A 17,726-nucleotide genomic window follows, 5' to 3' on the forward strand; every position below is an offset into this window, starting at 1 on the left:
TAACGTTTTTCAGCTCACTGATTGCTCTTTTGACCTCCTCCTGTGTTGGTGGCTCCACAGTTTGGCCGTCGTTCAAAATTCTTATCCTGTACCTGCTGATCTTCGTGTTTACTTCTCTGTTCAACAGCGTCTGGAAATGCTCTTCCACCTGGCTGCTACCGTCGTTTTGTCAGTAAGCAGGTTGCCAGCACTATCATTGCACATCACAGGCACGACAAAATTCTTGCACCTGACTGTTTTGTAGAAACTCCGTGTGTCGTTGCTGACGAACCTCTCCTCTGGACTGGCTAGCACGTGCTCTTCGTACTGGCGTTTTAGACAGTGGGTTCTTTTTTCCGCAGCTGTACCAGGACCAACCAAAAAGATTCGCGCAGAGTCTCGGGCATTCCTCAAATTGGAATCGTGTGAAGAAATTCTACAGAGGATTCGCACAGAATACCTTGCTTATAGAAGCAGGATTCTTATAGGAGAATCCAAGAGTTTAATCCCAGGGATAGCTATAACTCGGCACGGGAATCGCCTGCACTATGAACTGTTCTGTTCTGTAGACGCAGTAAGCTACTCATATATATTGAACTATTGACATCCTATCATTTATCACGCAAATCAATTCAACTATTCACGCTGCGGCAGATCCTCCAAAAAGTTCATAAATACAGAATTCAACGCACAATTATTTCGTTGATTTCAAAGTTGCGTATGATACCATCGACCATAAAATCATGGCCATTCTAACCTCGCAGGGGACTTTATCAACGTGATGGTCCCTCATGTGGGCTGTTCAACATGCCGTTACAGAATGTTATGAAAGGAGCCACACACAGGCACAATCTTCAGCAAATCTAGTTAGTTGGTCTGCTTTGCCAATGAAATGGATATTGTCGATAGAACAACATCTGTGGTGGTGGCTGAACAAACTAAAACTCAAAGTAACGAAGATTGGGTTGAAGAAAAATGCGTCCAAACTAAAGTACCGTGAACCGCTAATATGACGCACACGCTAAAAGCTGGTAACTCGGTTCTAATAACGACTGAGTTTGTTTTGTTTCGAGCATCGAGACGCTATGCTGCCCGTTCTCCCAATACTCAACACTCGACAGTGCCTGAGTGAGTGCCTTTTGTGTTAATTTACTATCATGAGAATATAGTAAGCTGGGGCCCCTAATCTCAAGGCCCGGTGGGCCCTTTGGCTCCCAGTCCGCCCCTGTCCTGTACGCCGCCGAAGATCGTTCTTAGCACTCGTCGCTCGAAGGCTCCGAGCACTCGCAGGTCCTCCTCGAGTATTGTCAATGTTTCATGCCCGTAGAGAACAACCGGTCTAATAAGTCTACTGCCCAAGCAGCGTCGTGCGGCCTCGGTTCCGCAGGCCAGCATGTACTTTGTTTTAGACGTATTTACCTTTAGCCCAATCTTTTCTGCTTCGCGCTTTAGTCTGGTGTACTGTTCAGCCACCACCACAGATGTTCTGCCGATAATATCCATGTCATCGGCAAAGCAGACGAATAGACTAGATTTGTTGAATATCGTGCCCCGCGTGTTGATATCCGCTCGGTTCAGAACACCTTGTAGCGCTATGTTGAACAGCAAGCATGAAAGACCATCACCTTGACGAAGCCCTCTGTGCGATTCGAATGAGCTTGACAATCGCACCCGCACAATCCGAACACAGCACTGTGTACCATCCATCGTAGATTTAATCAGTTTGATGAGCTTCCTGGGGAAGCTGTTCTCGTCCATGATTTTCCATAGCTCTTTCCGGTCGATGGTATCATATGCGGCTTTGAAGTCAACGAACAAATTATGCGTAGGCACTTTGTATTCACGGCCCTTTTGAAGGATTTGCCGCAGTGTAAATATTTGATCCGTTGTAGGCCGACCTTCGACGAAGTCTCCAAAACGCATGAAAAAATCCATTACCTGACATGTAAATTGATATTTATATGTAAAGTCTATCACAAAATTCGATAAGAAATCTGTAAACAACTTTGTAATTTGTTTGTTTTCCCGACACATTCGAGCCATAATATAATAGATTACAGAGTTTCACTTCATTTGGTCTAAATTTAGGTATACCCGGGTCATAATGGGTTAAATCAAAGCGCGTAATCAATAGCAATGTAGTTTCATATGGATATGATACAGTAAATGTGCGGTCTGAAATAATGGCACATTTCATCGAAGTCTTTCTCTTATAAAATAATAATAATAAAGTTGCCAAAGAATAATTACGTGTCATTTTTAAACGATAAATCTTTGCACTACCATATTGGTAAAACTCCTATTTCAACTTTTTAAATGTTTTAAATACAGACTCAAAATTATTCAAACCATATCTTTTCAAGAGCATCCACTTTGAACAATATAAATATACCTAAAAAATGGATGCTAATTAAAGTAACCTATTTCCGTTGCACTTAAACAGATTTTTCATACAATGTAGTTCAATTCCGGTGCATGTAATCCGTTGTAGTGTCAAACAACTCCACTTGAAAAATCACACAAACATACCACATCGTTGACTATCAGATTTATTGCCTCTTACTGCATAACCCACTTCGTTCGTCATACACTGACGGTACCACTCAAGCCTAGCGTAATGCGTTGAAATGCCATGTAGCACGATGTTCCGAGGAGCTCTTTAACCTTTAGAAGCACGACCGCAGTACTCCCGATGCGGCCGATTCCGTCTCCGGTGGGGGTGCCCGTTTTGCACCACAGGCACCACTCGCAATCGTGTGTATCCTTTTTAGAATTACCATATAAATTGCGTGAACATTTTTACTTGTTCAAAATTACATGCTATGGAGGTTTTCAACGCTAGCTATCATTTGTAAACAGTACACGGATGCTGTAAAACTCCATCTCTCACAAACACACAGTTCATTAACATGAAATTTTTCATTTTGATAATATCTATCCACGGGCAAATAATTATTAATGAAAAATCAATTTTAATTGAACCGGAATAGGAAACAGTATTCTAGATAACTAGAATCGATTATACTGTTATACTGTATCGCGGTGATTACTAAATTGTGACCCCTATCGTGGTAGGAATTGCAATATAAAAAGCTGCTGGAAGTAATAACTGCTTCCCTCGAGTAAAACTAAGCTGCATCAAATGGATGTTGTCTTCTAAGCAATTAAAATATGTTATGGTTTGAATAAATATATTGGGCTAGATTTGTTACGTTCGTATAGGTACCATACCGGTTGGAATGGTATATCGAGCTAAAAAGAAAATATAACTTCAATTCATTTCAAATTCGGCGGTTTTTTAACTGATTTGTCGGCATCTGAAATTGTAAATAAACCGAATGAGAATTATTCTTTGCGTCCCTATCATAGGATAATAACTTCTTATTCAGTTTCCATATATTCGGTCTTATGAAAACTGAGAAGGTAAGAACTGGGTCATAAATGTCTGTCTTCCGATGCTATGGGGTGGCATACCATAATGTCTAATCTGAAGTGAGCGGCTCATTTTCTAAATACGGAGTCTCGTCAGCTGTATCTAAGAAGATATTTTAACCCTTTGCAAAAACAGCAATACAGCATGAACAAAAAGGACAATTTGGCCAAGTATCGACGAGGGCGGACTACGATCCTGAGGAGGAAAAGTGCCAGAAGGAGGACAGAAATCGCGAAGAGCTGGAACAACTATTCCAGGCTAATGACACGCGCAAGTTTTATGAGAAAGTGAACCAAACTCGTAAGGACTACACACCTCAGCCTGACATGTGTAGAGACAAGGGAGGGAATCTAATCACAAACGAGTGCGAGGTGGTCGACAGGTGGAAGCAGTATGTCGATGAGCACCTCAACGGCGATATAGCAGCAGGAGACGCAATGGAAGTTAACCTCGGAGTGCCTACAAACGACAACAGCTTGCCGGCTCCCGATCTCGAAGAGATCTGGCGAGAAATTCATCAGCTGAAGAATAATAGAGCCGCCGGAAAAGATCGACTACCGGCAGAGCTTTACAAAAATGGAAAAGAACTGCTAACAACGGCACTTCATTGGATAATTTCTAGGATTTGTGAGGAGGAGAAACTACTGGAGGAGTGGATGGAAGGTATAGTCTGTTCCATCTACAAAAAGGGTGACCGGCTAGATTACTGTAATTACCGCGGCACCACGTTGGTCAACGCCGCCTACACGGTGCTCTCTCAGATTTTGTTGCGTCGCCATCCCCAATAGCAAGAGAATTCGTAGGGCAGTATCAGGTGGCAGGCTTTATGGGGGCTCGTGCTACTACGGATCAAATTTTTACTCTCCGACAAATCCTCCAGAAATTTCGAGAGTATAACGTGCCCATGCATCATATTTTCGTGGATTTCAGGGCAGCATACGATACAGTTGAACGAGAACAGCTATGGCAGATAATGCACGAGTACGGTTTTCCGGACAAACTGATGCGGCTGATCACAGCTACTCTGGAGCGAGTGATGTGCTACATGCGCGTTTCGGGGACACTCTCGAGCCCTTACGAATCGCGCATAGGGTTGAGTCAAGGAGATGGACTGTCCTGTATGTTATTCAGTATCGCTATTGAAGATGTGAGGCATCGAAATGAAAGGAACGATCTTCAACAAGAGTAGCCAACTCCCAGCCTTCGCAGACGACCTCGACATCATTACTAGAAACCTTGGGACGGCGTAGGCAATCTACGCCAGACTAAAAATGAAGACTAAAAATAAAGGCTAGGAGGAAAGGGTTACAAATCAACGCGTTGAAAACCAAATATATGGTAGGAAGAGGCTCCAGAGAAAGCAACGGGTGTCTCCCACGGACAGTGACTATTGATGGTGATGAACTGGAAGTGATTGATGAGTTTGGATATTTGGGATCTCTAATTACCGTCGACAATAATACGAGTAAGGAGATCCAACGACGCATTCAAGCTGGAAATCGAGCCTACTTTTCCCTCCACAAGATGCTTCGATCTGGAAGCATGCACCGCCGCACAAAGTTGACGTCATGACGATGTACAAAACGCTATTCAGACCGGTAGTCCTCTACGGCCTTGAGGCAGTAACTTTGTTTACGGAGGACATACGTGCACAAGCCGTATTTGAACGAAAGGTGTTGCGGACTATTTTTGGCGGAGTACAAACGGAAAACGGAGAGTGGCGGAGGCATATGAATCTTGTGCTACAGGCACTACTTGGTGAGATTCCGATCGTACACCTGGCAAAAGTTGGGAGGCTACGGTGGGCTGGTCACGTTGAAAGCATGCCAGACAACTGTACAGTGAAATCTGTCCTCTTCAAGGGCCCACCGACACCAGGAATAGAAGGGCCCAAAGTACTAGATGGCTCGATCAGGTTGAAGCCGACTTGCGCGTGTTGAGACGCGCAACGAATTGGTGATGAGTAGCCCAGGACCGAGTACAATGGAGAAGAATTCTTGATACGGCAAGAGCCACCCCGGCTCTTGGCTAAAGTAAGTAGGAAACTATTGAAAGCTTTCAGCTGTTACAAGGCTACAATTCGCATAGATTCGCTAAGTACAACACTAAGATATTTCAAGAAATCAGAAACAACAGGTAAATCGATTTTTGTTAAATACCTATTATTCTAGGCACATCAGCATGTGGAAACACACAAACAGAAGAAGATGCAGTGGAACCGTATCGGCAGAAAAAGCGCCACCTGGAAGAGCAGGAATATTATAGTATATCACTATTCACTATTCGTTGTTAGCAATAGCCCGTGGTAGATCAACGGATCTCGGGGTTGCTCGAAGGACTTATTTCTTCAGTCGGCGATAGCCCGATTGGGGTCGAATTGAATACATTAAGTCTGAAGTCGAGATGGCTTGCTTTATTAGTCGAAGGGTTTGCTTTTATAGTTATAGTTTTATAGTTTTTTGGTGGAAAATATCGGTAATGCATTTTCCCTATTCTAAATGCATTCTTAAAGCTAAAAAGAGATAGACTACTGGGACAGAAAGATTCTTTGTTCGATACATTTGGTTCTGGAATTGTAATTTGAATCCTTACTGAACACCGAGTGACATCGGCCACCGACGGGTCGGAGAAACAGCTCAGCAGAATGCGTGCACTTGTGAAGTGTATGCATGACGCTGGTGCTTGCGTTCGGTACCCGCCGTGTGTCTCAATATGGTCGGAGTTTTTGTCTGTTTTGTTTTGACCTGTTGCATAATATTTGTTTACATGATGATGTGTATGGCTAGGGTAGAGTACGGATAGTACAATATGCAGATTTGGAGCGGCTGCATCGTTCTCAGGTAACGCGAAAATTCTCTAATATTTTAATACGAGAAATAGCTTTTGGGGTCACTATTAATAGTGGAACTCAATCGTTAAATTTTTTTTTAAATTCCAGCAGTAAAACTGTTTTTTCGCCGAAAATATGCAAAATTAGGTTAGGTACCCCCGAGTCGCACTCAATTAGACGCGAGGCGACAGAGTTTGTGGTTAAACGTTGCTGGGTGAGGGATGAACGCAGTGCGAAAAATTTCAATCGCGAACAAGCTTGCACAAAATATTTTTTTTTTCTCACATAAAACCCACTACAACATCGACATGAGTTTTAACGGAGCTTAAGTTATATTATTGATTTACGGCATGCATCCGTTTTTTAATGCAATGTGGAAATTTGACAATTTTTTCATGGGTTTTCTGTGGGATCGTAGGACTAGTTGAAGTGAAGTAACTTTAGAAATATTTAAAATATTTTACATGCTGATACCCGCAGTGAGAAGTACCAGCCGTAATAAATAACTATGACATCAAAACGTCCACACACCAATAGAGTGTAATATTTACAGTAAATCATTTGATTTGGCTTTGAATCGATATATTTATGCTACGTGCAGTTTCAATGGAATCAAACAAAAGACTATAAAAAGCTACATGTGTTACTGTGGATATAATTAATTTTCGTATTTTTTTTAGTTGTGTGCTTCAATTACAAATTCCCATATCTAATTTAGATATCTATGTACTCATTAATTAATAATGAAAGTTCATTCCACATACCAGCTAAAATCAATTGAAGTTTCAATTCGATGTCTATGGGTCTAGTTTTTATAGTACTTCCCCACTTTATAGCACCGTTCAGTTCCAGAATGTAACGAGTGCAATTAGTCGCTTCAAAATAAAAAATTGTCTGCACAGCATCCCTAGGAACGATAGATTCATCGCACCGGTCATTGGGCACTGAAATCCGATGCGTGGCCAATATGCCCATACGCGCGGGCATAATTTAATACTTTCGATCGAATGTACACCAAGCAGGAATTTATATTTGTTACGCATACTTGACGTTCGTTATATGCTCGCATGCATTATGATTTCCTGCGTGCATGGTTCCGCGGCTTTGGTCTTTCATTCGCACGCAGACAAACCCAAAGTCTTACCATTATTATTGTATTTATATTTCAATTATTTTTTGTCAATTAATATGTGTTAAGCTTATTAAAAATAATATTGCAGCGATATTTTCATTACAGAATTTTCAGGAAGTAGTAAACATTAACAAAGTTACTTTTAATGTTAATTTTGTTACTACCTAGTATTAATATTACATTATTTAACATACTATCGTTCTCATCTGCGTTGACCTGTCATGAAGGCAGTCTTATCGTGCAACTGAATCTGTCACTGGTGGAATGCAATTTCACATCGCGTGCCCTGATGAACCGAGGGGCGAACGAGTTTTTATTGCATTTTTGTCACCACTCAACTTCCACACAACATGTCGGTGTGTACTTGTTAAATGTTCATAAATTAAACTGGAAAGCCAAATGATCCGGAATAAATTGAAAACATGAAATTTTTACATCACACAATCGTTGGATTCTTCGCGGTTCGTCTCACAGGAGATAAATTTTCGCCCAACAGTTTGCGCGCCCGGGAATCGAATTTTCCGCATTCCATAAATTGCTTTCATTCTCGCCCTTTCCATATCACATTTCCGTGTGACAATGGTAGTGTTCCGGTCTGAAAGAAAATGAATTAACTCATTTTGTCAGCTCTTCGTGACTGAACCGTTCAATGTGAGTTTCGTGTGTGTAATAACGGCACAGGAAATCATGCTTCAAATGCGTTAACGAGAAAATTGCTTGTTTTAAAGTAAATTGCACAAAATGTCATTATCTTGCATAATTTATATGGTATCAGCTAGGAACGACAAAAAAATACATCAAAACCTTTTAAATAAATTTTTATCCATTAAAACAAGGTCTGTACAATGATTTACTTAGTTTGATACCCGATCAAATGAAAATAGCAAGCTTTTTATAACAAAATCTACTTAGCGTTTCGTTATAAACTTTCTCGTTAGTAGCTAAAATAATAAAAATTGTAAATAATCTTCATTAGGAATATATACCTGTATCAAATTATATTATAATTTATTCCAGTTTAGTTTCCAGTTGTTCTACTCCCACTAACCAAAATAAGCAAAAGCATAAGCATAAGCATAAGATACCGTTTGTATGATGCTACACCGTTATTGACCAGAAGCGATGAAAATAGCAAAATGATGGCAGGAAAAAGCATATTTGGGACAGTACACTATTCATCATTGTGCAACCTTATCAGGTCCTTGCATGCTGATCAATACCGACGTCGTCTACGTCCAAATGCGGGTCCTGGTGGGTTATGAAAGAATTTAAGTCTAATACTTGTTGCTACCAAAGACCAGGGAATCCTCTGCATCTTCACAAGCATTTCGGGAAAGGAATTGTTGTTAGTAGAAGGGGAAATTAAATAAAGATCCAGCTTAATGGATAATGTAATCTGTCGAAAGCTATGCGCGGTTTCGGAGTGGTTTCATTGAAACGTCCGCGATGTCTGCTAGTACCGACTAACTCGGATATTCAATTGTTTCAATCAAGTGCAAGCTACAGGTATCGTAAACTCGTCTATCCCGGTATGTAAGTTCTTCATGTCGGCTTATTCATGTCGGCACACGACGTGTTGTCTCAAAATGTCATTGATTTTGATGAGTTCATGTATTTGAGATTTCTGGTCATGACTGACAATAATATCAAATATTAAGATTCAAAGATGCATTCAAGCTGGAAGTCGAGGCTACTTTTATCTCCCCACCGTCGCACAAAACTGACGATGTACACAATGCTAATCAGACTTGTAGTTCTCTATGAACTTGAGATTGTAACTTTGCTTACGAAAGACATACGTAATCTTGCCATATGTGAACAAAACGTGTTGCGGATTATTTTTGACGGAGTACAAACAGAAAGCGAAGAGTGGCGCAGGCGTATGAACCACGCACTGCAGTTACTACTTGAAAACAAATGCTACAAATGCTTGACGAAAAATATAAAGATTCTCATCGTACACCTGGTGAAAGTTTGAAATCTAAGGTGGACCGCCCAAGTAACAAATTTAATTTTAAGATGCACTTGACATGAAAGTTAGAAAATTTTAACGCGCCGGTTATTTTCGTTAGATTATTAAAAAATTTAATTAATAAAAAAAAATCAATAATTTCATGAAGAAGTTGATAGCTACCAAATTTTTAACTAATTGCGGCAAAAAGTCTTTTAAGTGTCCGAACATTTATTTGAAAATATAAGATCACTTATGGTATTGCATAACAACACATTTATAAACGCCCATATGCAATTGGCTAGAATTTCAAAAGTAATTCAAACAGTTCTGTTCGCCATTTTTTCAATGGTTTTATCTAAATCAACCTGAAAGCGCTTATTAGACTAACATGTCTTGCACAAGACAAAGAAAAATTTTCCAAGAGGTCGATAAGTTCATCTATACTTATTGTATTCTTGAAGAAGACAATTTGTGCTTGAACAAGAATTGTTTGAATTACTTAAGGGGACCAAGTTTTTTGCAAGATAATCATTCTAGTATAAACAAAGAAAACGTCAACAAAGTGTCAATGTAAGTTGTTTGTTGTGCTGGAGGTTCACCTACTTATATTGAGTTTAATATTTTTTAAGTACAGCAGTCATTATGCTTACCCATATAAATTGCTTTTAAAAATTAAAAGTGGGCTGCACGGCAGTTCCATGCGTAAAGTTTAATCTGCAAAATTTTTTATATACTTTGTCGTTACAACCGTCTTTAAAAAAATATGCTTCAACTGCTTCAACCCCTTCGAACATTTTCCCAACACCGGCTAATGACCTCTATATTCAATTTAAAAAATACAAACAACTCTACAAACCGGCACCGGTACCGCCTCCGCCAAAATACAATCGAACCAAATTTTCTAATAACATACAAATCTACCATTGATGCATCACCACCGGCATAGTCCTTCCTCAGCTCATTTGGAAATCTTCATTGTTTTTTGATTTCGCTGATTTTTCATATGAAATCTTGTTAAAGTTTCGCGCTAAAGTATTTGTTCAATTTTCTCCTGGTTCAGATGCCTATTTTGACAGATCAGTTGTTTACGCTCGAATGTTCTTTCGTCAGAGTATGATTTCTCTTACAAGAATATACGGTTTTAAGACGGTTTTATGGTAGCATTGTTAAGACAAACCAATCTTGCAGAAGAATGTCATAAATTTTTGTCAAAACTATTGCTAGGTTTTAAGGAGCGCCGTTTTTGAGCAGAAATCAAGTATCCTTTAAAACCACTTATAAGGTGAATTACACTTATTGATATTTCAGTTTTATACGTGTTTCTTCAAGTCTCCTTCAATCATACTTCAGAAATGTTAGTCAAATAAGATAACATTCACTTGAGGAAAAACATTATAAAACCTGATAGATTTTGCAATGCTCTGATAAAACTACTATAAGTAATGCATAAGACCAATTTGCTATTGGATTGTTACTTGGGCGCGGTCACGTCGCAAGGACGCCAGACAACTATGCAGTGAAATCCGTTCTCTTCAAGAACCTCCGGAGCGGACCGGAGCGAGGAATAGATGGGCCCAACGCGATAGATGGCTCGACCAAGTTAAAGCCGAATTGCGTCTGTCGAGACTCTAAGCGAATTGGCTACGAGTAACCCAGATCCGAGTACAGTGTGGAGTATTGCTAGAAGTAAGTAAGAAGAAGTAAGAGCAATTCTAGACAATTTAGATCATCTCATCGAGGCTAGATACGAGACAATCTGGTGCTAGATGTTGCACAAATCGTTCATGCGTTACGTATGTATGTATGTATGTATGCAGGCTTGAGATTTCCTCACTCATTAGCATTAGCATTAGGATATGTTGCTGCACACATCGTAGGTGGCTATTCAATCGCATTATATACCTGGCTACGTCCGAACAACCGCAGGGGAAGTGGGTAGGAATGTTAGTGTAGCATCTACTTTTGAAAGTGCAGGGAACCCATACTACCTTCATAGATGTTACAGGAAAACAGAGTATATCATGTTAGTAGGGCAAGGCAAACAATAAGGATCATGAAGAAGATTTATTCAATAATAAACTGTATATAGTATATATTGAGTATATATATGCAAAAATAGAACAATCTCACCAGCAATCCGTCGCGTGAAATACAATTGCGTCATTTGAATTTCCATCAGTGCTTCTAATAACCAATAATTAATTTAATTTTTTTCATATCCATGATATCCATGTGTATTATTTAAACTTGTTACGACCAAAGTTTTAATCGTACAGTAGGAGGTGCTTGATGAGCTAAAACGAAACAAATAATTAAAATAACATATTAGACTTACCAGCTACCAAGGCCGGGTGGCTCAGCCGTCTGCGCAAAATCTTTTTTTTTGTGTGTGGATATTATCACTACGACCAGCATTTTGATCTATTGTGATTTTATCCAGGTGTTGTTCCGCACTTCGTTGTTATTGCAGTATCGCTATAGAGTGAGCGAACTGCTTATTATCCGTGCTTTTGGTGTGTTTTTCACCCCTTTTTCCCTCTTCGCTTCTTACTACTTTTCAACCAATCTAGCTCTAGAGCCGGGAAGTGCGGAGACTAGTTATAATTTGTCCTTGGACAAGAGGCTTCATTCGCACCTCGAGCAAGTATCATTCTTATAACCAGCCCCGGCTAAAGGCTTCATGGTCGGTAAAGCAGAGTTCAGCAAAGAGTGAGGGTGTGTTTTGTGTGTATGTATGTGTTCCTTACTACTACTTATTATGCATTACCAATCTCGTTCCTAGAACCAGGAAGTGGAACAAGCTATAATTTGCCCTTGAACAAGAGGCTTCATTCGCACCTCAAGCAAGTACCACTCTTATAACTTGCCCTGGCAAGAGGCTTTCATTGTTAGTTAATGCAGAATGCAGTAGGAAGGATGTGGAGGGGCCTGAGAATAAACCCATGCTAAAGTCACTTGACAACGAATGGCCTGATTCTACCACGACCACTCGCTTGTCAAGGCAGACTCGGTAACCTTGCGGCTACAGGCCCCCCCTGTATCCAAAATCTTAGTTTTGAGGTCTGGCATCTGGGAACCACGCAGCATCGCACTCCCTAGCTTAGCCACTCAATAGAGTATTACCGGGTATGGCCGCGTGGAGGCGCTAGGTAGGAGCTTGGGCTGCCAAAAGCTATATTGGTCGCTTTCTCGTTTGCCTTTCCCATTTATACCCCTTGAGATTTCCTCACTCATTGTGCAAAAAGTGCAACTTTTTTTTGAACACAATGAGCAGAACTGCTGTCAGAAATGAGAAATAAATCCACACAAGGAGAAATAGACTAAACATAAAGAGAAAAACTGACGCACAGAAAAACTTCTTATTGCGCTCTATAAATGAGAAACTTTCGGTTTCGCTCTCAGTCCTCTCGGTAGCTACAGCAGTAGGCGTGAAAACGACACAACCGGTGCACGTACAGAAACTATAGACTCAGAGGTCTCAAGGCAATCAAAAGTCGTTAAATTTTAAATCTTAGCGGAGAATTAGCTTTGTTTATATTGGGACTTTCCTGTAGGTGCGCGTCAAGAAGCAAGTGCAAGGGAATTCCAATGTTGTCATACCTTAATATCATTTTTCGCACTGTTGCCGTTGTGACATGCCAAACCATATGATGCAGTTGCGTTCACGAGCAGCCAACCTCAACTGAATATACTAAATGTAGGAATCGTGATTTAACTGGATTAATATTTTTCTGATTGCAATGACCGCTATTCACAATCGTCGTTTTTTCTCAACGCACTACCCATATTAAAACTACCCGTAGTTGTCAAACGTCAGCGCATCGCATCAACGTATTCAAAGTGTATTAACATTCTGTTGCACCTCAATGAGTAGCGCAATGTGCAGTTGCTCATACAAGACTGAGCACAGTTTGAATTTTTCTCTTCTCTTTTTTTCCTCTGACGAGGAATCATCCCTGTAATGTAGGTATGTATGTAAGCAGGGAATGCTTATGGAGCAGCAGTAATGCCAGCGTAGTAGTGCAGCAGTTGCAGACGACTACGTGGCGATTTGATCGTGCGTTCCGGAATTGTACCAAGTGAGTGGGTTTATTAAATTAAAAACTAAAAAATGATTCCGTTGTTTGCTTGGTTCTGAAGTAGGCCCGGAGCCGATCCGGAGAAGCTTCGAGTCGCTCACGACCGACTAGGTGACAAAAGAGGTCTTGGGAACTCAATCCCAAAGAGTCCTGAGTGGTTCGACCAGAGACTAGGGACTTTAGCAAAAGCACTTCAGGCTAAGCAGTAACACCTTGAGGAGTTTCCTCCTTCTGATTTTGGTTGACTACTTACTCCATCGTCCAGTCTATGATGCCGCTGTATCGCGACCCTCCCTTGAATTTATGATATAACTAGCTGACCCGACAAACTTCGTATTGCCACAAATTAACCTGTGTTGTACATAAATCATGAATCTCGGATGATCTTTGTCACTATCTCGAGTTTTGCAAGCCCCCCAGTGGGCGGCGCTTCCGACGGCGGGTCACCGGCAACACTCGCGACCGGCTCGTCCTGAATGATCTAGTGTTACTATAGATAGTTTTTGAGGTCTTGTTATTGATTAATGTTTTATGGAAGAGTCTCGAATTTCTCGAGTTGGATTAGTTTTTGAGTTTGGCAAAAATTTCTGTTTTATTTGTATGAGAGTCCATATCCCCCTACCACAGGGGTGAGAGGTCTCTAACTATCATAAAATAAATTCAAGACTCAAAAATCTCCTACATGCTAAATTTGGTTCCATTTGCTTGATTAGTTCTCAAATTATAAGGAAATTTGTATTTCATTTGTATTGGAGCCCCCCCTCCTAATGTGGGAAGAGGTCCTAATTCATCACAGAAAAAATTCTTGCCTCCAAAAACACCTACACGCCAAATTTGGTTCAATTTGCTGGATTAGTTCTCGAGTTATGAGGAAATTTGTATTTCGTTTGTATAGGACCCCCCCTTATAAAGTGGGGAGGGGTCCCAATTCATCATTGAAAAAAAAAATTGTCTCCAAAAACACACATATGCCAAATTTGGTTCAATTCGCGTGATTAGTTCTCGAGTTATGAGGAAATTTGTATTTCATTTGTACAGGAGCCCCTCCTCTTAAAGTGGGGAGGGGTCCTAATTCACCATAGAAAATTTTCTTGCTCTCGAAAACCTTCACATGCCAAATTTGGTTGCATTTGCTTGATTAGTTCTCGAGTTATGAGGAAATTTGTATGGAAGCCCCCCCTCTTAAAGGGGAGAGGAGTTATAATTCCTCTTATAAAGAGGGGAGGGGTCTCAATTCACCATAGAATAAATTCTTGTCACCAAAAAAAACACCCACATGCCAAATGTTGTTCTATTTGCTTGATTAGTTCTCGAGTTAGGAGGAAATTTGTATTTCATTTGTATAGGAGCCCCCCCTCCTAAAGTGGGGAGAGGTTCTTATTCATCATAGAAAAAATTCTTGCCTCCAAAAACACCTACATGCCAAATTTGGTTCCATTTGCTGGATTAGCTCTCGAGTTATGAGGAAATTTGTATGGAAACCCCCCCTCTTAAAGGGGAGAGAAGTTATAATTCCCCTTATAAAGAGGGGAGGGGTCTCAAATTACCCTAGAATAAATTCTTGTCACCGAAAACACCCACATGCCAAATTTGGTTCTATTTGCTTGATTAGTTCTCGAGTTATGCAGAAATTTGTGTTTCATTTGTATGGGAGCCCCCCCTCTTAGTGGGGGGAGGGGTCTCTAACCATCACTAAAACCTTTCCTGGTCCCAAAAACCTCTACATGCAAATTTTCACGCCGATTGGTTCAGTAGTTTTTGATTCTATAAGGAACACAGGACAGACAGACAGACAGACAGACAGAAATCCTTCTTTATAGGTATAGATACAAATAATGAATTTATCACATAGAGTAAGGAGGGGTAAAAGTGCGATTCAATAATTTATCAGTGCAGATTCCGAGTAAATTGACTACATTGGCATGGATGGGGGACTACTTTGACAACTTGAATCTATCGTAAACATTTGTTGTTTACGAAGCATAGTTGTTGAGTTATGGGTAAATGTTATTGTAGAGGGGTTTTGATGTAATATTTCCTTATACGGCAATACGGCAAATACGATATCAACAGGAGGATATTACTTGTCGAAAAATTGTAGCAGCGTTTTACATCACTCACATATTTCTTTTAAAAATCCCAAATAACAATCCAATAGCAAATTAGTCTTATGCATTTCTTATAGTAGTTTTATCAAAGCATTGCAAAATCTATCAGGTTTTATAATGTTTTTCTTCAAGTGAATGTTATCTTATTTGATTAACATTTCTGAAGTATGATTGAAGGAGACTTGAAGAAACACGCATAAAACTGAAATATCAATAAGTGTAATTCACCTTATAAGTGGTTTTAAAGGATACTTGATTTCTGCTCAAAAACGACGCTCCTTAAAACCTAGCAATAGTTTTGACAAAATTTTTTTTTTAATTCTATCGGAACTGTATGAGCTTGCCGTCGCATGTATCAATTGACAAAAATTTATGACATTCTTCTGCAAGATTGGTTTGTCTTAACAATGCTACCATAAAACCGTCTTAAAACCGTATATTCTTGTAAGTCTAGTTCAAACGCAGTTTCATCGGACGGCGTTCGGATATAGCGAACCGATAACTGAATGTATCAGGACCTTTTCTAATGTAGAGGAACTTTTTGACTTTGGTTTACCGTCACACTTGTTTGCACAGAGATTGCGTAGAGCTTATTTAGGATAAGATTTTATTCATGTAGACAATTTTAAGGTCAGATGAATTATATATAATAAATAAATAAATAAATAAATAAGAGAAATCATACTCTGAAGAAAGAACATTCGAGCGTAAACAACTGATCTGTCAAAATGGGCATCTGAACCAGGAGAAAATTGAACAAATATGGATCTTTTAATCGAAACTTTAGCAAGATTTCATATGAAAAATCAGCGAAATAAAAAAACAATGAAGATTTTCAGTATATGAGCTGAGGAAGGACTATGCCGGTGATGATGCATCAATGGTAGATTTGTATGTTATTAGAAAATTTCGTTCGATTGTATTTTGGCGGAGGCGGTGCCGGTGCCGGTTTGTAGAGTTGTTTGTATTTTTTTAACTGAATATAGAGGTCATTAGCCGGTGTTGGGAAAATGTTCGAAGGGGTTGAAGAAGTTGAAGCATATTTTTTTTAAAGACGGTTGTAACGACAAAGTATATAAAAAATTTTGCAGATTAAACTTTACGCATGGAACTGCCGTGCAGTCCTCTTTTAATTTTTAAAATCAATTTATATGGATAATCATAATGATTGCTGTACTTAAAAAATAATTAAACTCAATATAAGTAGGAGAATCTGCAGCACAGAAAACATCCTATATTGACACTTTGTTGACGTTTTCTTTGTTTATACGAGAATGATTATCTTGCAAAAAACTTGGTCCCCTTGAGTAATTCAAACAATTCTTGTTCAAGCACAACTTGTCTTCGTCAAGAATACAATAAGTATAGGTGAACTTATCGACCTCTTGGAAAATTTTTCTTTATCTTGTGCAAGAAATGTTAGTCTAATAAGCGCTTTCAGGTTGATTTAGATAAAACCATTGAAAAAATTGCGAACAGGACTGTTTTGATTACTTTTGAAATTCTAGCCAATTGCATATGGGAGTTTATAAATATGTTGTTATACAATACCATAAGTGATCTTATATTTTTAAATAAATGTTCGGACACTTAAAAGACTTTTTGCCGCAATTTGTTAAAAATTTGGTAGCTATCAACTTCTCCATGAAATTATTGAATTTTTTTTTATTAATTAAATTTTTAAATAATCTAGCGAAAGTAACCGGCGCGTTAAAATTTTCTAACTTTCATGTCACAAAACATCGACAAACTGAGCGTGACATGAAAAATTTCTCATTGATTGACAACAAAGCAGCTGCTTTTATTTTCAATTTTCATTTATATCCAGTTTGGAAAAGCAATATCTGTGAATGCTTTTTCTCTCATAGCTTTTAGTCAATTTAAACAAATTAAGACTGTGAAAAGTGATCATACACTTGCAAGTGTTCTTTGAGACGACAACCATAAAATCATCAACACTTGTGGTGGTTTTCTTTTAGTTTCAACCGACTCTTGGAAGTCACTATAAATACATATCGATAAGAATTACAAGTTTTAAAAGGACCTTTGGAAATATTCTTGAGAACCTTCTTTAGTGTGGGCCTCCCCAGATTTATAAGGGTTTTATGGCTGTTTTATCGCAGATTTGTAGAATTGCAAGTGTTATATTCGGTTTTAAGGAGCAAATGCCTTGAAACCTCTTCAAGTGCATCTTAAAATTGAATTTGTTAC

This window comes from Sabethes cyaneus, chromosome 3 (assembly GCF_943734655.1).
Source record: "Sabethes cyaneus chromosome 3, idSabCyanKW18_F2, whole genome shotgun sequence".
NCBI classification, from domain to species: domain Eukaryota; kingdom Metazoa; phylum Arthropoda; class Insecta; order Diptera; family Culicidae; genus Sabethes; species Sabethes cyaneus.